Genomic DNA, 23,506 nt, shown 5'->3' with positions numbered 1-23,506 from the left:
CATGTGTTTAGTAAATTCACCATTCAAAACAAAAGAAATCTGGAGTTTTTTTTAAAAGGTCCTATAAACCAAATTTTAAATTTTTGCTTTATGGGTGTTTTTAGAACCGCCTTAAGTCAGGGGTATTCAAAAACACACAAAAAGCAAAAAAATAAAATTTGGTTTATAGGACCTTTTCAAAAAAACTCCAGAAATATTGAAAAATGTTACTTTTCGATATTAGTGTTGAAAAGTTCAACTTTGCAGCACTCATTACAGTGTTGAAAAGTAGATCTCTTCAGCACTGGTATTGAAAGGTATTAACTTTTCATTCTGATATTTTTGGTAGGGAAAAGTAGGCCGTTTCGTTTTTTCCAGAAGGTCAGGAAAAGTTGACAGTTTCACAGCGGAATTGCAAAAAGATATTATTGAACTTCAAAAATCATATGGCTGTGTTTTTGAAATTTGGTTTTAACAAAAACAAACAAAAAGTCTCATAAATTGATGTTCCTTCTTTGTAAATTTCAAATTTGTGGTCCCAGAATTCCATATTAAGACAAAGTCTTAACGTGCTCTATTTGATTAAAAAAGGTTAAAAAATGTACATTCCATTTTACTAGTTAAAAAAAATGTTTATAGAAGTAAGGGGCAAAACTTGACATAAAATTTGCATTGAGGTAAAATCAATCATTAATTTGACCAAGGTACCCGAGCAGACGGCAATAACTTGGGAATAACATTTTTTGATATTTGAAAATACTGGGCCAATAACATTTTATGTTATTTATAACAAAATTTGTTATTCGTCGTTATGATTTTTTTGTTATTGGATTGTTATTGTAATAACACACTTATTACATTTTTAGTTATTCTTCGAACAAATCTTTGTTATTATTTTTTTGTTATTTTAACAACTAATCCGATCACCCCAATAACAGTTGGAGTTATACTTCCATAAAAAAAATGTTATTCCAAAGTTGTTTTGGCTTTCAACGAATGTCAGACCAATAACAAATTTTGTTATGATAACATAATGTCACGGACGAACGGACATGACACTGAGTTTCCAAAAACCTGCGCAAGCGAGATCGCTTATGTCAAAATCTTCGCGCCACGTGCTTTAAAACGTAAACAAAGCCAGCAGACGATGCAAACTCATGTGCATTTTTTAAAATGGTCGTATGAATTTATAATAAATATACCATTTCTAGAAATTTTTCGGCGAGTAAGTAAGGACACTAAGTCTATAATAAATTACATAGAATCATAAAGACAAACTTAATGCCAAAAAATTGTTTCTAGCACCATACTAATGTTAAATGTTTAAAATAATTATTGCATAAGACGTTTTGAGAAATCAAGCTTATTCGCGCGATGCTACTTCGACAACTTGAATTTAGATGGCGCAATTGATAGTTTGCTTCAGAAATTTGATGAAAATTTGTTCCTGGTGTCATGTCCGTTCGTCCGTGATAAAGTGTTATTGAACCCTTATGCAGAAATGGATTTTTCAAGAAGATTCCATAACACTTTTTATTATTTTAACAGCATTTGTTATTGAAATGACATGAATTATGTTATTACCGTCTGCCCGGGTAACTAAATAATAAATTAACTAGTATTATTATACATAAAAAAAGATTTGCCGAATTGTCTGTTATAACCAAAATCAAACAAAATATACTGTATAAAGCACAACCCTAATTGACGGTATGTTTTAAAGATCATCTTTTTATTGTAAACTTGTATGGAAAATTTAAAACAAAATAATTTAAAATTTCAAAAGTGTTACCCAATATCACAAACTGCTTTATTTATACCATAAAAAATCAACATTTTAATGCTCTTTTTGATTACACTGCACTACAAAAATTTACAAAAATTGCTTTGCAGACTCAACTCAATCGGAAGAATGAACTTTGGAATACCCGAGCAGACGGAAATTACGTGGGAATAACATTTTTTGATATTTGAAAATATTAGGCCCATAACATTTTATGTTATTTATAACAAAAAATTTTATTCGTGGTTATGATTTTTTTGTTATTTGATTGTTATTGTAATAACAGACTACTAACATTTTTAGTTATTCTTCGAACAAATCTTTGTTATATTTTTTTGTTATTTTAACAACTAATCCGATCATCCCAATAACGTTTGGAGTTATTCTTCCATAACAAAAAATGTTATTCCTACGTTTTTTTTGGCTGTCAGCCAATATCGGACCAATAACAAATTTTGTTATGATAACATAAACTGTTATTAAAGCCTTATGCAAAAATGGATTTTTTAAGAAGCTTCCATAACACTTTTTGTTATTTTAACAATATTTGTTATTGAAATGGCATGAATTTTGTTATTCCCGTCTGCCCGGGTACCCAGAAACACGTGCACTTTGAGTTTTTCAAAAATATTTAGATAGGGCCGAATGGGTTTTCTCCATAGTTTGTATGGAGAATTAGGGCGGTTCTTCGCAATTACTTACAATCCAAAAATTGGAGAAGTAAGAAGATTTTTTTTCTCTAGTTTTAGTGCCTAGTTTTTATTATCATTGATTCAACAATAAATTGAATAAAGTAAAATAAAATAATGACATTTAACTTTCTTTGAAATAATCAAATAATTTTGAAAAAAAATAATAATATTAAACATTGTTTATGACATATTGGATGAAAAATTGAAATATAAGGAAATTAAATCCTTTTGCTCTTAAAGTAAAAAAGAGTACAAACCGATACCCCCGACGAGATCCTTTAAGTCGCTGTTGAGATTGTGAAAATGAGGAACCCCTCATCATATCGCTACCACTCTATCCTTACGTTACTCTTCTTTTATACCCCATTAATCCATTGTTTTTATTGTTTAGAGACCCTCTTTCCCTCAACCTGGTATCATTCTGCCCGTCTCGCAAAAAGGGGATCAAACGTGACGTTAGAGAAGGTTCTTTTTCTTCGTCTTTTTACTTTATTTCAAAGAAGTGCCGAAAGGATATGAATAACTTATGGCAGTGGCAATGCTTCAGTCGCGTTCTTTTATTGCAAGCAGTCTTGACATAATTTGAAAACTTTGCTGACATATTCGGGCAGAGCACGACCTTTGTCGTTTTGTTTGAACAGTAATTAGCAAACTTACCTGTCACCGGTTCGATGCGAAAAGTCGGAGATGAAACTTTCTGTTCTCTTTTTTTTCTTCCTTAATTAATTTGAAATTTGCCTTTTTTGTGTGATCACTCAACTTTTGACTTTTTTTTTACACTTTTAGATCTTTCGATGCAACACACTTTTCATTGTTTGTTAACACACTTGAAATTTTGACTCTTTTAGGTGGATTATTTTTTCCTGCGCATTCTGGTGGAAGAAAATAAAACATCAAGAACAATAAATTGGCAAACACGTTATCACACTTTTACAGCTTGTTTGGGCGGCAACTTCTTCTTCTTCTTCTTCGATAACAACACACAACTGGGTCAGCCAAATTTCCCCATCCAATCGTCGTGTTGCACGCAAATTTGGCTCTCGTAATGACGTTAAACGCCCCCGCCGAATCCTCTAAGGGGGAGGAACAATTGAAATTCCCAGGTTAAGCCCCGGAGGTCACGAAACTTGGAAGACAAAGCTTTTCGTAGGGGGAGGAGATGTCGTCCTTGAGAAGCTGGGAGGCGAAAACATCGAACGAGACTCTGCTAAAGAGCTTTCGACCATAATTTTCCATTCCACAACCACACACACGCGTGAGTTCAGACCATGCCACGTGTTCCAGAATCGACGATGGCAGCCAAATTTGGCCACTTGGAGCCGCACAATGGTTGGGATGGGTCTTAAGGAGGATCGGAGCTCCTTCGAAGCGGATTGTTCCAAACAAACAAAACATCATGGCCGAGGTCGTGGTGCTTGTAACTTGGCACAGTACACGTGCCAGCAGCCGGGTTGGCTCGTCCATATGGTACGTCGTTGTTGTTTTGGGAGAGCTCCTCCGACTGACGACTGGTTGGTAATGGTTACTAAATTATCGGGAAATTGAGCTGCAGCAGTAAAAGGGGTTATAATAGTAGGGATTTGGAAGGTGATGTCCTTGGAAACATGACGGACTTTGTATTTTGTTGCATGAACTTTTTCAGTAATATTTCAAATATTTTAAAAGCAATCTTTTAAAGAATACCTTCGCAATTTGCATTAAATCCGAAATCAAAACCAGACGAAAATAATCTAATAAATGTCTGAACTTACAACAAAATCCTTTTTTTATTCAAAATGAAAATAAATTCAATTTGCCATATTTGTTCTTATAAAAAAGATATTTAGACAAAAATGTAGTCCAGATCCATCAAGTGACACGCGATAATCAATATACTTTTCAGATAAGCTATAAAGATTGCAGGTCTGCAAACTTTACCACAAGTTATGAACACTTTAGGGTTATTGATTAATCAAGCTCAATTAATATATTGGGTTAAGGTACCATACAGCGATTCCACGTCAAACCAGCAGGATCCCAGTCAAAAGTTTCCCAATTTGGCTCAAATTTGCAATGTGAGTTCCTGGCCAAAATAATTAGACCCGTTTTTTCGATCGGGAAGGTCCTATCCAAAATAGGGTGATCAAAAAAAAATAAGTTGCTGTCAATTTTTTTTTTCAAGAAACATTTGCTCGTTACGTTTTAAAAGAAGATAATTTTAAAAAATACTAAGGCATTTGAAAACATAGAATAAAACACCTACACATGAAATAAAAACTTGGATTGCTGATTTAATGGGTTACATACATGTAGAAAATCACAAAATTTTATATAACAGATTATTTCATAAATCCACTCAAAACATGATTTTTAATCACTCCTGAAAGTTTCATGAAGATATTTAATGATTAAACTGAGTAAGAGACGATTTAAGTTCAAAATTTTTCCATGCGCAAAGCAGGCTGTCAAACTTTGTTGGCGTTTTTCTCTAAACCCCGAGTTGATTTACGGGTGCCACGATATCTCGAGATGGGATGGACCAAATTGGCTGAAATTTTAGGTGAAGACTCTCAAGATTTATCCCGTGTGCATGACGAAGCCCAATTTTTAAAATTAGCTTTTTAAAAAAATACAAAAATCAAAAACAAACGGTTTTTTAATATGATAAACACAAAAATATTTTTATCTTTTTTTATAATAAACTTTTTGAAAATCGGGCTTCGTCATGCACACGGAATCAGTTTAACGAGTATTCACCAAAATTTTGAGCCCATTTGGTCAAGACTGTGTTGAGATATCGTGGCACCCGTTTATTGAAACTGCTAACTTAAAATTGCTATATCTTGGCAACGATGCAACCAAATATCTTCAAATTTGTTTTGAAAGTAGGTGGAAATGTATATTTTAATGCCATGAAAAAAGAATTTAAAAAAAGCTGAAGTGTGTGCTCATACTAACCTCTGACTTTATTGCCAATATACATGTATGTAACCCCTTAAGGGTTTCGGGACTAACAAATTCACAGCTGAAAATATTTTTCTATGATTTTGGCAAACATTAACATGATTCTGAGATGATTTTTTGAAAAAAAAAATCATATTTTGGTATATCAAACGAACTAAAAGTACCATGCTTCTCCGTTCCCAGTAAATTTTGTTGGAGACGAATGGTTCTTTTTGTTTGTTAATTAATGTACTAAATTAATTTAAATTGTAAAGAGTATTCTTGGTATATTCTTATGCAGCAAATTTATTTTCGCAAGCATATATTTTTTGACAAATCATCAATTTTGAAGAAATATTTTTCGGAGGGAGTATTTGTTGAGGCTATATTGAATTTAACTCAAATGTCATCTGTTTTTTTTTGTAACTGTACATAACTCAAGGTATGATGATAGGATTGTATAACATAAAATAAGCAAAAGGTATTAAAAATTGTTTTATACCTTATTATAGTCACAAATCTGGAAAATATCAATGAATTTATAGAAACAAGTTCTTTCATTCAGCTTAACGTCATTTTACGATCTGTAGTAAACAAGTTAGAGAAAGATTAAAAAGCCTCTAGGTGATTAAAAGTACATAAATCAGTAAATATAACATTTCATCATAAAAACTTTGAAAACTAAAAATCGCCAATAAATTCACACTACATCGATATTTAAAACTTTATCGATTGATAAAGACAGAACTTGTTTATCTTTAACCCTCGAATTTTGATTTTTTTTCCCCGTAGAGTGATGGCCATGTGTTGTAAAAAAAGCAAAATTTTGTGTCACGAAGTTCTCAGCTTCCTTATTTTCGATTTTGATCATTCTAGTTGCATTTTAAAGATGGTGTGCTGAACCCGAACCTTTTTAAGATCTAATTTCAAAATTTTAACTTTTCAACAAATTCCACAATTAAAAAAAAGGTTGAAATTTTAAATTGTTCAGGTAGTTTATTTATTCCATTTTTTGAGCTTAACATCCTTCCACATTTTCATCAAGATCAATAATTTGGTGCTGTAGTTAGAGCTGTTTGATTAACCTACTACACACAAGATAAAACATTCCTTCCCACCGGCAGTCGCATACGTTTACTTTGTACACACTTTGTAAGGACACTGAAACTGAAACTGTGAAACCACGTGGTGAATGAAGTTCAAAAGCGAAACAGATTGTTTTGTGATTTTTCCATCTCTGACTCTGGTCCCTGAATTGACCATTGTGGCACCCCCTACAGCTTTCTATAGACCTGTAATGCTATGCTATGATACTTAGTAAGGACACTTGTAAGAAACGCCAAAACACGCGACTTCCGAAAGGTTAAAAAGGTAAAAAAGGTGGTGTCCTTCGCCAACATTTTTCGTTTCCAATTATATCCGAAATTTCTTAATGAGCATCTGAAACAAATTTGACATTTATCGGCAATACCAATTAATTTTGGTTTTACACCATGTTTCAGGCTCAAAAATATTTAAAAACGCGTCTTTTTTTCAAAAATGGAAGGGGTCGTACCGCCACTCCGTCACGAGATATCAAAAAAAGAACCTCAGATTCGTGATCAGTTTCACGCAAATCGAAAGATCCCATATCCTCCAGAATAAGCTTGAAGTAAATCAAATCAAAACTTTAACTTGAGACATTTTCTTAAACGCCCTCAATAATCTTCAGGCAAAATCATTTTTCTTCTTAATTACAGATTTCCCAAACATTACCATTGTGCGGAAAATCAAATGTTCATCAAAGTTTTTGTGAGGTTTATAGGGCTCCATCAATTTTATGATTGATAAAGTATTTGTTTAGTATTGAACCAAATTTGATTATCTTAGTAAACTACAGGTCAACAATTAGTTAGGAGCTACATAACCAATAACCATTCATTTTTCTAAGATTATCGAATTGTCCGTCTATCTCAGCTGCCACATCCGATTCACTCCAAGCTGCTTTTGGTGAAAAGTGAAGGAAACTATTTTTGGCAAAGTTTCAACGTCAGCTGATTTTTCAAAGTCTCGTTTCTGAGCAAGTCACGGGGATCCTAGAGTTGTTCAAGAAGTGAAAATCAATAACTGCTTGGGCAAATTATTCCACAAAAATAGGAAAAAAAAGTTTTCAGCTGCACTTGCCGAAGTAATTGCGATGATAGGCTCGCAAAACGGTGGGAAAGAATACTCAAAATTCCTTCACCGACATTATTGAAGGCATTAGGGGAAGGTGGGGCAAGACGACCATATGGGGCAAGAGGAACAATCGCTCCTACGGCCGTAATTTGTACAATTTTGATTATTTCCAGTATGAGGAATTGTTGCTAGCAATGCAATTAGCTGATTCTACTACCACATAATCGCCAAAATGACGTAAACGCCACGGGGTATATGATTTAATGATGTTTTTTCGAAACCTTTGTTTTCTTATAATATTTGGAAAGTACAAAATAAGGCTTAGGGTTCGTTTTAAGGCTCATTTTATCAAAATGCTATTTTTCCTAGATCAGTAGTGTCCCTACAAATAACATGCACCTATTACAAAGTATGATTTAACTTTTGGTTATTTTTGTTGAGAGCTTTTAAAAATCTTGTTCAGGTGGGGCAAGTGTACCATATGGATTTTTAGTATGGAAAAATTACGAATTGCTGCAACAACATATTTTATTGGGAAATAAATACATGAAAGTACTTAAAAACTGATAAACAATCGTTAAAAAATTGTACATACAAAGTATAGTGATATTATGAAAATTTATTATTTATCATCGAAGTAGTATTTTTTCGTAAAAACGATAAAATTTTTAGTAAAATATTATTATTTAATCTAAAAATGGAAGAAACCATTCAAATACATTCTAATCTGATGTATCTAAGTGATAACAGTTCAATTGTTAGCAAATTACCATATTTTTTCATGCATTGTTCCTCTTGCCCCAACGGGTTGCTCGTCTTGCCCCACTAGTTGAGTAGAACGTACGGAAAATCAAAAATTTTAAAATCAATTTTTCACATTAAAAAACAGGATTTTTTAAAAACTTTTTTAAACAAAGTCTTAGTCAAGACCTAGAATAAGATGATTATAATAAAATCCGACAGATTTTTTAACTTTTTAATGGGTTATAACGAGCATTTCCTTAGCTTGTTACTCTTGCCCCACTTTCCCCTAAGTCCTTCCAGTTAGAATAATACTACGCCAGAGATGTCGGCAGATATTTGCCCTCCCGGCGCATTTCACATTGTTTTCATTTCTTCAGAATAAAAAGACAATCGTCACCCGTCGTTCAGACTTCCTTCCTGGGATGTCCAGTCCAGACCGAGCGGGGGAAAAGATCGTCGTCTTAAAAATAAAAGAAAACGAAGAAAAAGAAATAAACCGAATGTCCATTTTATGGCCACGACGCGTTCGCTACACTCCGTTGTACATAGATGGCAAGTGTCCAAAGTCGTCGACGGAAATGTTTATGTGACTAAAAATAGCTAAAAATGCCAACGCGTTTTTTTGCTATTCCACGCTTAGGCCTTTTTCTTTCCCTAGAAAATTTTTCACGGCCGAGGAGGTGGCTTCTGTCGTCTATCGTAGTTTTTCATCTCTTCAAATCTGGTATCGGAAAGTGAGTTTTGTGTACGGTAAAAAAGGAGGAGGAAAATCCACGTCCGAGCTGGCTGTGCACCGAAAGCTGAACTGAATTTAAAATCTTGGACGTCGCTCAAATGGTCGTTTTACTTTTGCTAAACAAGGGGGAGAGTGGGTTGACAGCACCATAAAAACCAGGAGGATGGAAGGAGGGGGGTTTTCTCCTGTCAGAAACACACGTGGCCCAAGGTCCAGTGGGTGGCTTATGCTACGGAAATACATATTGAAAGTGGCAGTTTTATTATGTCTTAGTTGGACGATCAGAGCGAAAACAGAGGGATGCAATGGAAAATGTATGTTTTTGGTTTGTTGGATTTGGTGGAGGAGGCGTTTGAAATATGGTCAAATATGCTGGTTTATTTGAATCTTTATATGAATGACCTGAAACAATTTAACCTGTCAAAACTTTCATTTTCCATAGTCATATGAAATATTAATTTTAAAAAGGATTTAAAAATGTCTATATTCAAATATCTGCACAGGAAAAAAATAGATTTATCAAAAATACTATGCATGTACTTAAATTTTGTAATAGGTTTTAGGTTGGCGAAAATCAGCAATGGTCTTAAGCTTGGTACAAATTTTGAAGATTTTGTCCCTTAGCTACAGTTGAGTTAAGGTGGGCAAAAACATTAAAATCATAAATTTTAAATTTTGAGCTAAAAAAATAAAATAAAATTAGACAAAAAGAATCACAAATCATTACAGTAATGCTGCTGTCGAAAACATGCAAACCCGAGCAGGTGGAAATAACTGGAAAAAAGTTTGTTAATAATACACCCAGATAAGCTGTTATAATAACAAAAATTTTAAACAGAGATTTGTTCGAAAAATAACTCTTTCTGTTGTCAAAAATTATTACAAGTAAATCTGATAACAGAGAAAAAATGTTCCCGAATTTGGTATTAATGAGATACGTTTTTGCGCTTGTAAATAACCGATTTTGATATTGATTTCTTATTATTAGTCAATTATAAAAAAATATTATTGCTTGGTTCCAATTAAATATTATATACAAATACTGAATAAAATGCTCAGTAAATAGGTATTAGCTGACAGCTTACAAATTTTGTTCAACATATGAGAAATATAAAACTTAACAGACACCAGGCCATATATCCATGTGAGCAAATTACCAAATTGTTTGAAAGTTCTAGCGATAAAAAGCATTATTTTGTTATGCACAACATTTTCGATCAAACTGTTGGATTCTTTTAATTATTGATAAACCAATAATTAAAAGAATATTCCGATGTCAATCTTTTAATCATTTAGACAACTTTCAAATTTTTCAATAAAAATAAAGTTTTGGTACAAAGACCACATTTCATGGCTGAAATAATGTCTTTAGCAAAATTGGTAAAAAAATTCTCACACTTAGAAAATTTTCGAACTAATTGTTGATGAAAAACCAGCTTTAAAATTTTTCACTTTTAAAAAAAGTTTTGGTTTAACGGCCCATTTTACGGCCAAAATAATGTCCTTGACAAAATTGGCCAATATTTCCCCATAGTTCTGGCTATTTTTAGCAAAATAAAACATAATAACAAATTGGGTTTTGGAAAACTGGTCAAAATTTTCCCATAGTTGAATTCTCAAAAGTAAAATTCAACAATAAAAAAAAAACAAAAAAATAGGATATGACTGATGAATGTTTTCTAAATGTTGGAATATCACATGAATAACGTGATCAATGATTTAATGCTTGTCCATATTGTATACTTTAAGACAATAATGTCTTACTCTCTAATAAGATCTGTTCAATAACAATTTTTATACTAAGTGTTGGGGTTGTTTTTGTTTCTTCTCATTACCAGTCTCTAATAAATACTTAAGTACTAATAACTAGGCTTAGTTATTTTTCATGCTCGAAAGTAGTAAATTTCACGGGGACCTCAATTTAAAAAAAAACCCACAAAATGTTAAACTAGCTCTGAAAATCTTATGTTGAAATAACAGACACTACTTTTTCAGCTTCATTATATATTATTCTTCAATAAAACTAAAAAAATCTTTACTAAATTTGAACGTGACACAAAACAAATTCCTGATTTTCAAAAAAGTTTATACCTTGTTTATGGCCGGGCTCTTATCATATTTTGAAACAAAATGTAGGGCATGCGTATTCTCAATTATTGAACTGCTTTTTTTAATATCCGACTTATAAAACTAAAAAGTTGTTGCTGAATTGCTTCTGTTTTATCAGTTTACATTTTATTGAATTTCATATCAACGCAAGATAGTTATAGATAGAATTTTTAAGGTTTTCATCTCTTTTCAAAAACTTAATTTAGAATTAATAGGCAAAAATAATAAAATTTGTAACGAAATCGCAATTTGTATTCAAAATGAGAACAGAAATCAAAAAGGTGGTATTTTTTAACTTTCACGGGAATCATCCACCCAAATTATCAATTATCGTTAAAATTAAACAGACTCAGAAAAAAATCTGAAATGTTTTTAAAAGTCCTAGATAAAAAAAATACTCTTCATTTTATTTTGAAAAAACAAAGCTTGATTCTTTTAATTAATATTGAAATTATACCTTTCACATAAAATAGCAGTTAAATTTTAAATACAGCGAATAAATATTACTAAATTTAGTTAGTTTAAAAAACTGAAAAATCTAAACAACTCTTCAAATGGTTCATATAAGGCTTTTCAATTGAAAACTAACAAAATTCATTTAAATAGTCTTTATGGTGGAAATATTTATTATGATCTTATCTGAAAAAAAAAAAATATTTGAGAAAGTTGATAAATTTCAAGAATTTTACACCGTCCGCAAAATGGTCAAAATTCACTAACCCTATACTGCCCATACTTGAAAATTCGGCTATTATGCCAAATCAAGTATTCCGAGAAAAACGCGTTTTAGTGTTTGTCACAAAATCTCCGTCAAGGCAATTTCCCATAAGAGTGGCATATTAGCCGTTTGGTTTTTCGCATCGGCAGTTAAATCTAAATATTATTTCAGTGAAATTCAAGTTCCAGGAGATGCGTTGGAACATCCTCTACCGCCTGGTGCTAATATCTCGTTTTTGCCAAAAGTGGATATTAGCCGTTTTTTCAATGGTGGGCAATATATTAGTAATTGAACAAGGATATTCACTCGCTAAATTGTACAGTAGTTCTTAAGATTATTTTAATTCCTATTTAAGATTGATAAAATATTTTGAGAAAAATTGTTACAGTCTAATACAGTGTTTCTCAACCGGTGAGGAATTCCCCCCTGAGGGGGAATTTGGCCATTCTTGGGGGGGAATGACGATGTTATAGAAATCCAATGCGTATTTGTAAAAATATAAATCTTTGGTTGTATTTAAATAACCTGTGAAGTTCACAATATATTTTAAATATATGGGAATTTCTGTGATAAAATACAACAGCAATTTTTATTTTATTTTATCTTTGCAGGTGTTTCAAAAATAAAGCTAACAAAACCTAAAATTCAAAAAAGTTTACTCCTTGAAATTGCTCTGAATAATACCATCATTTTTTTTAAATATTTGCGTTCTCTCAAACAAGAGCAATTTTCGAAGAATGGAATTTCATAAATAATTTTATAAGTAATAACATTATTTTAAACATGAGCATATTTTGTTATAAATTTCAAAAACTAGCTTTACTAATATTTTTTTAAATAAATTCAAGCTAAATTTCATTTCCTTTCAAAATGAGAATGTTTTGAACATATTTTTATCTTATGTCAATTTTGCTTTGGTTTTGTTAAGTTTAGTTTTTTTTAACTGGGAAGCTTTTTATAAAAAATATTTATGAAGTTTTGCGTTGATTCGTTTTTTTCGAACATTATTCAAATTAATTCCCGGGAGTTTTTGCATCGTTTTGGGCAAAATTCCATTACTTTGAAAAATAATCGAGCATCAAATATCAGTTTTTTGTAAAAAATATATGAAGTCTATTTTGTCTTTTTCTTTAAATAAAATATCAGTCATGATTTCTGTCTGTGATTGATAAAAACTAAAACTGTTAGTGTTATATTGCAACATACAGGAACATTTATTAAAAGATTATAATAAAAAGATTTTTCGTGAGCTTTTGCATTCCATTAAATATGAACAGATAATGAAAATGCATTTAAAAAATGCTGCAAGTATGTGTAAATTGTTGCGAGTGAAAAAATGAAATGTTGTGAAAAATTTAAAGTTTCTGCAAACATTAATACCAAAATTATGACATTTGTGCAATGATACCCATTAGTTGGGGGGGGACTGATTTTCCTGAAATTCAGCCAAGGGGGGAATGCATCAATAAAGGTTGAGAATCACTGGTCTAATACAAACATAAAATTTAACGGGATATCGCGGAAAAAGACAAATTACGTGGATTTCACGCTGTCCGCGAAATCGTGAAATTGCACTAACCCTACTAATGACGTTTGATGAGGTTGTCACATGAACTACTCCAAATAGAAATACATATTTTTATGTACTTTTTATAAGATAAATTCCTGTAGAAGCAGTCAAGACGGAATTTTGTTATTATTATGCTTTGTAAAAGTTAAAAAAATGGTGAGTTTTCAAAGCTTTTAACTTATTCTTATATAAAATATATTCAATTTCTCACAAACCTTACTGTCTTTAGGTCAAATGTGTGGAGCTTAAATGTCTAAAAAAAACACCGGAGGTTGTTCAAGTAACCCAAACATTTTCAAAGTAACATTTAAAACATGTGTATTAAAAAACACCTTGCTCAATTGAAGGAAAAAAACAAAATCGCTGTTCTTGCAGTCTCAAAATGTTTAAATAAAGTCACAAAAATACCATAAATCATACGGTAATATATCATCCTACAATTCCAAGCTGATATGAAATTCCAAACACATCACCAGCAGCACCAGCGCATCTTCGCCATCCACATCTGCCTCTGTATTCAACAGGAACAACACACTTTTTAACGACCTCATGTAAAAAGTTACTTCTTATCACAACTTGGCCAACTTATCCATAAAAAGAAAAATCGAATTAAACACCTTCATTTCCACTCCTTCAAACTTTTGCACTTTTCCGCACAATTTCACCCGTTTTTTTTTCTCTATTCCGACACTCCTTTCCTGCGATCAATCATTCCGATAGTGGCAATCACTGACGGCCAATCAATGTCCATCGGTTGCATTCCGTCGTCCAGGTCAGCTCCACTCCCCCTCCCCTTCCGGATGATTGATAGACCCTATACCAGCGTTGCAACACCCGGAAGCAGCTCCTTTTCAGGTTCACACATCTCCCCTCACCGACTTCCCAGTAGGAGCAGGAGGAGGAAGATGGCAAACCATGTAACTTTCACCTTTCCCCCCCGTCACTTTGCAAGAAGACCAAAGGGAAAAATCGATATTTCGTTGTGTCTGATGTGCCCCGTTTTTCCGTCCTTTTCACGCTTCGCACTTTTCCCGCTCTCCCCTCCGCCGGGGTCGAAGGGCTTTTCCTCTCGACTTGCTCCCCCCCACCAGCTTAACCGCATGGGAGTGTTCACAAACACACCGCCACAGAGCTTAACAAAACACGCTAAATTAAGTCCGACCTCGAAAATTGGCACGACCGGAAAAAAAATCTACCGGAAAACGCGTCCAAAGTTGCACACAGACCTGCCCGAAGGTTGACTACGGAATGAACGACGGTTCCGACGAGCTTTCCCGCGAGGCTCTTTCAAAAACCGCGATTCGGGCCGTGAGTTCCGCTCGGGTAAAAACTCGACTTTGGTCGGGACGATGTTCATTTTCCGTTTGTGTTGGTGGAAAGCGCCACGCCGCCGGGCGAAATGTGTGTACCAACACAGACAAACATGGAAAAAGGAAAACACATTTTCCGGATTTGCGCTGGCACCTGATGTGTAAGGTTTGGGGGGAGATGCATCAGTCGCAGCATGAAATGTGAGATCGAGTCTGGACCAAAGTCTGAGGAGGAGGGGAAATGCCTCAAGTGGCTGATTGTTGAAGATTTTGTTTCTGAAGCACGGTTGAAAAGAGAGGACTCAACTTTCAACTGCTGGAACGCGAGGGTGACTCAAGTGTTGGTCGATTGATTGGCTTTCAGCTTGAAAAATGAAATTGAAATTCTACTTAAGTTGAATTTGGGTGAATTTTAGAAACTGCAATCGTAGAAATCCATTTCCTTAATATATAGGTTTCTTATTTACATATTTTTCTGTACAGATTCTATTCCATAAACATTCATTTAGGGAAAAATATCATTTATATTCAATTACAATCCGTGATTCTTCAGCTTAGTTTAAAATAAATCTATTTGTTCTATATGTGTTCTTATAGAGGTGGGCAAAACCGCTCTTTTTAGGAGCTGCTCATTTTCTTTCGCTCATAAAAAAGAGCCGGATGAAAAGGTTTTTTTTAAAAAAAGAGTCGTGTGAATCATGTGAAGTTATTTCATATTGGACTTTTATAAATTATTTGATAAAAAATTGATTGAATGGCATCAACTTAAATCTAAATTTGCGTTAAAATTGCGTTTATTTCTGCAAGAATTGAACTAATGCTGATATTTTATTTGGAGAAAACATTCTGTGAACTCTTTCCAACATTCTGATTTAATCGATAAAGTCTATAATCGCTAAAGTGTAATCGGACAAATTATGCAATTTGAAATGCTCAAATTTGTAATCCGGTAATACTTTAATTTTCATTTAATGTTCAATCCGTTACAGTTATCATTTACTTTTGGTATCAATTTTTATAAGCAATGAAGTATTTAAAATTGCATTTTCAACTCTCAAAAACAAATTCTACGGTTCTTTTTTGTGAGCCACGGTTCCTTCTCTCTTTTCAGGGCACCGGCTCTTTGAACGGTCGCTCTTTTTTTTGTCCACCTCCTGGGCCAAAACATATTTTTTCACAAAACATTAAAATATAAATGGAAATTTAATTTGAAACAATCTAAAATGCATTCCCCTACGTTTAGAATCTTTGGCATGTTTGGGCTTATTCAAAAGTGTTTTGAATTGCAGGTGATTTCCAATTTTAGAACGTTTAGAATCTTTGGCATGTTTGGGCTTATTCAAAAGTGTTTTGAATTGCAGGTGATTTCCAATTTACAGTATCCCAAAAAGTAGTTTTTCGCACAAATTTTGTTTTGGTCAAATCTTACCTTTAAAAAAACTAATCATTGCAAATCCACTGAATTAGAGTAAAATTCATCTTAGAACATTTTTTTCATTCAATTGTTGAAACTATGACATGTAATTTCTCCCTGGAGGTCCAGAGTCAAGTCGAAGGACAGAAACTTTGAAAAATATTTGCATTGCTTTAAGAATTTTAAAGAATCTTATGCCTTTCGTATAAAATCTTGGAATTGAAAACTTGGTCATCCTTTTGTCCGATGGAACACTTAATTAAATATTTAGTAGATTTACCCTAAATTTATTTCGAAAATTGTCATTGTGAATATTTTGACGTAGGTTTTTTACATAACATGTATGAAGTTTTAATATTTAAGTGCCATAGTTGATGTTGTCAAGTAGAAACTTGAAGATACATTTTTATTTCTTATGTTATCACAAATAAATAAATAAATAATTTTATCTAAAATACTTTCTACGCTTTTTGTTTCGAAGATTTTTCTTAAACCATACAATATTTTTACAAACTTCAAAAAGCGTTTTGTAGATCTGAACAAAACCTACAAATTGCTTTCAAAACATTGCAAAAATGTTGCGTCGTTCGAGAGAAATCGACAAAATAGGAAAACGTAACGCACCGCGTAAAAAGAGGATTCACTGTAACTTTTTCAATTTGCCCCAAATTTTATTCAATGTTCAGAACCAAAGCACCAAAACTATGAAAAAAGATTTCAAAAATCGGATTTCAACTTATGGTTTAGTTTAACCACAATTTTATCTGCTTCAAAAAAGAAGAAAAAATAATGTTTTAACAAAAACACTTTAAAACTTCTGAGCACAATCTAAGAGCAATGCATTGAAAAGAAACTATCACCTGAATCTCAAATAGCTAAGTGAAAAATTGAAAAGGTCAAATTTGGCGGAGCTGTTGATACTATCAAGACAAATAAAAATCCGATTTTCGTCCAAATCGGATCACCCCCTCCGTTTATGGCACCACCCTAAAGCTTCACCTTTCTCAGCCACATTGTGAACACCTCAATTTTTGAACAGCGATATCTCGAGAATCACAAGTTGAGGAGGGTCAATTCAGAACGCATTTTAAAGAAAAATGGACGTAGAATTGTCAAACTATCAACTTCCACATTAATATCTCGCGAACTAAAAAAAATCCTCGCAAAATACAATATACACATTTTCAGAAAAATGTATGTAATGTTTAAGTAATGTTACTGTCACAAACATTAAAAATATCAAAGAATTCAAGAAAAAAAAAGTGTATAATTTTACGTCTTTTTCGAATAAGTGGTCTCATAATTTTATTTTTAAAGATCCAAAAGCCTCCAAAAAACGTTATACAATATTTTCTAAATAGTCAACAAAGTATTTTTAAGTCTCTCAATGAAGTTTACTTTTTTTGCTTGTTTTTTTAAGGCAATAAATACTTTAAATAATATTTACATTGTCCTTATTGATTTGTTTAAAAAAACGAATGTAACAAAGTTTCGTTTAAAGTCTCCAACTCCTCTTAATTTTTTTCTTAAAAAAGATTTGTACTAAAACATATTTTCATAAAAATGGTATTTTCTTTTGTGAACAATTTGGGAATACAGCGTTAGTTTTGTGCTTTTTTAAGTTTTATACTAATTTTGAATTTTAGGGCTGAAGATCGGAAATATCGGAAATTGATAGTATGTAAATTTTGACAGTAGCTAAAATGTAACAAAGCATAAAGTATTTTGAAATAAGTTTTAAAACTTTTAATAATTCCAGCAATTCCAGCTCAAATCAGGAATTTTTTTGAAACTTTTGTACCCGACCCTCTCCGATTTCAATGAAACATTGTAGACATGTTATCCTAGGCTTATATAAGCCATTTTTGTGTATATGGATCCAGTTGCAATAGAAAATGAAATGGGGGTAAGTTATTTAAATATTGTTGTATTTCGTAATTTACAAACTACTGTATCTCGAAGCCGTTGCATTGTATCAAAAAGTGAAAAAAATACACTGAAAGAAAAATACACGCCACTTCTATGAGGTTTTTCGATTTTGAAGTTTAAAAGTTAAATTTTAAGATGATGTCACGTTTTTTCGTTCAACTTTTTGAGAAAATGGCCGAAGATGTTATAAAAAGACACACAAAAAAATCTCTCGTAATTTTCAAGTTACGGAATACAACAATATTTACATAACTTAAGCCCTTTTCAAATGTAATTTTTGAGTGCAACTGGCTCCATATGCACAAAATTGGCTTATATAAGCCTAGGATAACATGTATACAAAGTTTCATTGAAATCGGTGAAAGTCGGGTACAAAAGTACCAGAAAAATTCCTGATTTGAGCTGGAATTGCTCTATTCAAATTATGAGTCAAATTATTCTCTACAAATTCACCAAATCACCTCTTGAGGCGTACTTCTTAATTTATCTAATTTATCTAACACTTGTATCACCCCCTGCCAATTACGATAAACTGCTCACAACGTGACTCAACTGGAGTAAACTAAACACACAATTAAGAACTTTTAAACCGAACTATGACGTGACTCCAACGACGTTGACCCCACAATTGATCTTCCGCCTGTACATAGCTCTGTAACTGTAACATATAAAAAAAAACGATACCAACTGTGCACTAGCATATCTCTGGAAAACCCCTAGCACAACAAAAGGCCATTCGTGTTTTTTTTCGTCGTGATAACAATCTTTCCTCGAATGAACCACCACACGACCTGACTCACACACCCCAACGCGCGCAGCGTCTGTCAAAAGCCGGTGACACGTGAGCGTGCGATGAATTTCGCCCCAAAAACCATCAACATCAAACGGCCGCCAATTGGGCCACCCCTTGGTGTCGGAAAATTTTCCATCGGCGGGGACCTCTCACGCACACTGGCGCAACGGGAGCCAGGACATCGCACCACCACCACCAGCGAAGACAGCCAACCCGGAAAATCCTTGCGAGAGCACATTTTTTCGACCATCGGGTGGACGTCAGCGCGAGGGAAAATTGGGTATTTTTTTCGGAGGTTTTCTTTTTTTTGGTCGTTATGCAACACTGATCTGTTTCCCGACGACGTGGACGTGGACGAAAATAGGAACGGTGGCGCCTAATTTCGTCCTATTTGTGGGAAATTGGATTAGGACGCAAGCGGGGGTGTTCCATTATGTAACGCGATTGCCAATTTGGAGGACCTCGCGGGACTTGCCGAAACGGAACTGGCCAATTTCGTCAGCTTTTGCGCTCGTATCCGTTAAACGAGGTCCAATTTCTAGTGGGTTCGACAAATTTTGAGGTTAAGTTCTGCAGAAACTTTCGGTCGCGTCGCAATTTTCCCCGGAAAATTTTCACTGACACCGACTGACATTGATTTTTTCACGACTCCAGCTTCCAACTCAGCGTGGCCAGTTAGCCTAGAGATGTACACTTTAGACTGGGAAAACCTCCCCCCCCCCTCCTGTTAGAAAAACCACCCACTACTAACAAGTAACGAACGCGCTTGGCATATGTGCACTTGTATGTGTATCCACTTGGTGGGTGGCGAAAAATCCGGAAAAACACTTGTTCTCGCGTGTCTGGATCGCTTTTGGATTTTCCACGACCGTACGGTTTGAACTCACGAAGGGAACTGAGCGACCGAGCGGTTCTGGTCGAAGCTCGAAGCATATTTTTTCGCCAGAACGCCACCGTGCAATATACTTGGCTGGCTGCACAAGGCACCACGTGTGCGTGTGTTTTGCGCCTGATGAGAGCGAAGGGAAAATATTGCGATCGGGGTTTACCTTTGCCAACAGGGAAGGAAGTAAGGAATGTGGCGAGCGTGGTAGGGATGTCAGCAGAGTTTTAATCGCGAAAACAAATTGCTTTTTTTGTCGAAAGTTTATCACTTTATAAAAATAAAAAAATACTAAATTTAGCCTGTAATATTCTAAAAAGCAAAACAGATCAATCTCTACTTCATTGCATTTCATCTTTTCAAAAAATCTTTGATCACCATTCCTGTTCAGATTCGTTACCGTCTTTGGAAACGTGTGCACAAATCGCGCCAATACTAGCGGCTGACTGACCATTGATGGCTGATTAGAAATGGGAAAATATTGCGATTGGTCTCAGCATTGCTTCAATGAAGGACAGGATGAAATTGGTGCGGTTTGTAGGGGTGGTCAAATGGCGAAGTTTTTAGAAATAATTTATTTTTTGATGTTCGAACCTTGTGGCATCTAAATAGGGAAATGCACACATCTTTGCATGTTAAGGAGTTGGCCCTCGTTTTCAAATATTTTGCTCGCTCACTTCAGATTAAAAGACAATAATTTACTTGATACCCGTTGAAAAAAACTTCTGAAAAGCTGTGACTCAACTGTAAGGTAAATCTTTCCCAGTTCCTGAGGGGAAAACCCGTGAAGAGTATCGGGGCCAGCATTTACAAAGCGGATTCAGTGACAGTTTATTAATCAACTTAATGTTAACATGTTAAGGTAAATGTTAACATTCCATAGGTTGTCTTCCTAAGGTGTCTTGATAAGGTCCAGTTTGAGACGATACACAACCTTCCCTTTACTAAGCAATCGAATCCAGAAGGGAAAAGATCACCAGTTGTGTTGGTCCGAGTCGGGATTTGAACCCCGATCTACCGCTTACGAGGTGTTACCACTGCACAGTGGTCCAGATCGCAAAATTAAGTGGAAAATGGATTTTCCGAAAAATGGTGACGTTTTGGAGCTTTGGTGTCTTCAGAAGAGTTGTTGCAAATGGAAAGGGGCAACTTTTGGTTTGGTTCAAAATTAGGGTGGTTCACGATTAGGGTGATTTTGAAAATCTAACTTTTCAGGAATATTTTTGGGAATTTTTTTGTCTTCTAAAAAGTTGATGGACTTGCCAATCCAAGCAACTTTGTCGAAGACACCAAAATTTTATCTCGTAATCTACGCCTTCTATGACCAAATTTATAAAAGCATCTGAGCAAACCTTCAAAATCAGTTTTGAACGTGGCAATTCAGGGTTAACTTTTAGAGAAAAGTGATATTCGGAGCACTTTTAGAGCTCTACAAAACAAACATTTTCATTTTTGACATGTCAATTTGGACTTAAGGGTCAAAAGTTACAGCCATTTTAAGGTAAAAAAGATGCAAATTTAAAACTTAAATATCTCAAAATGGCGCAAGCCAAATTTTGAGCACTAGGTTGCATTTGAAAGAAGAGATCTAGCACTACAAACGCTGAAAAAATCTCAGGGGTGTTTTTCTTTAAACTTGAGATATCTTCATTTGAAAAAGTCTAATTTTCAAGGGAAAACCATATGGGACCACCCTAACGAAATTCGAAAATTGTCCAAATATATGTTTTTCCATGTAATTTTGCCCGCTGAATCTGAATCTGCCCTCAGAATTGAGCCAAAATGTCAACAAATCGATTTTTGATCATATTTTGGGTTTCCATGTAAAATTATCATTTTGATCATATTTTGGGTTTCCATGTAAAATTATCATTTAAACCCAAAATATGACCAAAAATCGATTTGTTGACATTTTGGCTCAATTCTGAGGGCAGATTCAGATTTAGCGGGCAAAATTACATGGAAAAACATATATTTGGACAATTTTCGAATTTCGTTAGGGTGGTCCCATATGGTTTTCCCTTGAAAATTAGACTTTTTCAAATGAAGATATCTCAAGTTTAAAGAAAAACACCCCTGAGATTTTTTCAGCGTTTGTAGTGCTAGATCTCTTCTTTCAAATGCAACCTAGTGCTCAAAATTTGGCTTGCGCCATTTTGAGATATTTAAGTTTTAAATTTGCATCTTTTACCTTAAATGGCTGTAACTTTTGACCCTTAAGTCCAAATTGACATGTCAAAAATGAAAATGTTTGTTTTGTAGAGCTCTAAAAGTGCTCCGAATATCACTTTTCTCTAAAAGTTAACCCTGAATTGCCACGTTCAAAAACTGATTTTTGAAGGTTTGCTCAGATGCTTTTATAAATTTGGTCATAGAAGGCGTAGATTACGAGATAAATTTTGGTGTCTTCGACAAAGTTGCTTGGATTGGCAAGTCCATCAACTTTTTAGAAGACAAAAAAATTCCCAAAAATATTCCTGAAAAGTTAGATTTTCAAAATCACCCTAATCGTGAACCACCCTAATTTTGAACCAAACCAAAAGTTGCCCCTTTCCATTTGCAACAACTCTTCTGAAGACACCAAAGCTCCAAAACGTCACCATTTTTCGGAAAATCCATTTTCCACTTAATTTTGCGATCTGGACCACTGTGCACTGTGCTACGTGGCTCGGTCTGACTCAACTGTAGTGTGTACCAAAAAGTCCAATGTTGCGGAAACTTTCGGACTCACTCGGATTTCTATAGGTTTTTTCTTCAGGAATAATGTTTTTATAAAACGAAAAAAAAAATCCCAAAAATCTTTTAACACTCGCGTTTTGCGATTCGCTGAAAAATGGCCTGTTTTCATAGAAAATATCAAATTTTGATCTAAAACATTGAAAAAAAAAAAAAAGTTTTGATTATCCTGTATTTCACTTTAAATCATAGTTAGGGGTTCTACAATGTTCTGTATTCATATTGATCCATGTAGTCGTTATTTTTCATTTACAACATGATGATGTTGAAAAAATTAATTAGTTTGCCGGAAATTTTTACATAAACTAAAACATTGTTGTTTCTCAAACCAATACCATCATCTTGCAGGCAACCTCTTTTTGAACAATTATGCTTTTTGAATAATTTATTTTGTCACTTCAGTGCCATAAAACTGATGAATTCACAAAATTCCCTATGAAAACTTTTTGTCACTTACATTACTGTTTCAGCTACTGCAAACATGTTTCTATTTCCAACCCATTTGCATTGTTTTACAACAGCAAATGCCATGCAAAATCAAAAGTTTGCATTAATTTGCTTTTGTGATGATCGAAGATAGAAGAAGGAGAGCATTTTAAATTACCTGCCTTCAGTACATCAAAATCAAATTATATTTTAAATTTTTTGGTGAAAACAGTTTTTTATGATGGAATATTATTAATAAACCCAAGAGGTCCAATGGCAATTGTCTTCATTGAAAAAATGCTTTCACCAAAATTTTGAAAAATGTGATTTTGATGTACTAAAGGGACCATCCACAAACCACGTGGACACTTTTTTGGAAATCTCAACCCCCCCCCCTCGTGGACAATTGTCCATACAAAAAAGATTTCGTGGACAATCGCCATACCCCCCCTAAAGTGTCCACGTGGTTTATGGATGGTCCCAAAGGCGATTTATTTAAAATGCTTTCCTTCTCAATGGTACTCACGTCACATTGGCAAATCAATGAAAAATATTGATTTTTCATGTCAATTTCTGTTATAAAACAATGTAAATATAACATGTTG

At 33.9% G+C, this 23,506-nt stretch overlaps 1 protein-coding gene across 12 annotated transcripts in view; it reads right to left on the bottom strand.

The window, feature by feature from the left end:
• The window catches only part of LOC6032336 (sodium-dependent neutral amino acid transporter B(0)AT3), a 72,570-nt gene extending 52,804 nt beyond the window's left edge, over positions 1-19,766 (bottom strand). For 5 of the 12 annotated variants that reach the window (XM_038251780.1, XM_038251772.1, XM_038251783.1 and 2 more), the window contains exons 1-2: positions 19,608-19,766; positions 3,112-3,326 (exon numbers count right to left, since the gene is read on the bottom strand). The gene's annotated coding sequence lies outside the window, so the exon portion shown is untranslated. Of the gene's footprint in view, positions 1-3,111; positions 3,327-14,027; positions 14,238-14,338; positions 14,476-14,572; positions 14,658-19,488; positions 19,579-19,600 lie in introns of those variants that run through there. The other 7 variants (XM_038251776.1, XM_038251775.1, XM_038251777.1 and 4 more) reach the window with 7 other exon arrangements.
• Positions 19,767-23,506: the final 3,740 nt, after the last annotated feature.

This window comes from Culex quinquefasciatus, chromosome 2 (assembly GCF_015732765.1).
Source record: "Culex quinquefasciatus strain JHB chromosome 2, VPISU_Cqui_1.0_pri_paternal, whole genome shotgun sequence".
NCBI classification, from domain to species: Eukaryota; Metazoa; Arthropoda; class Insecta; order Diptera; family Culicidae; genus Culex; species Culex quinquefasciatus.
This window is presented reverse-complemented; position numbering and strand designations above follow the sequence as displayed.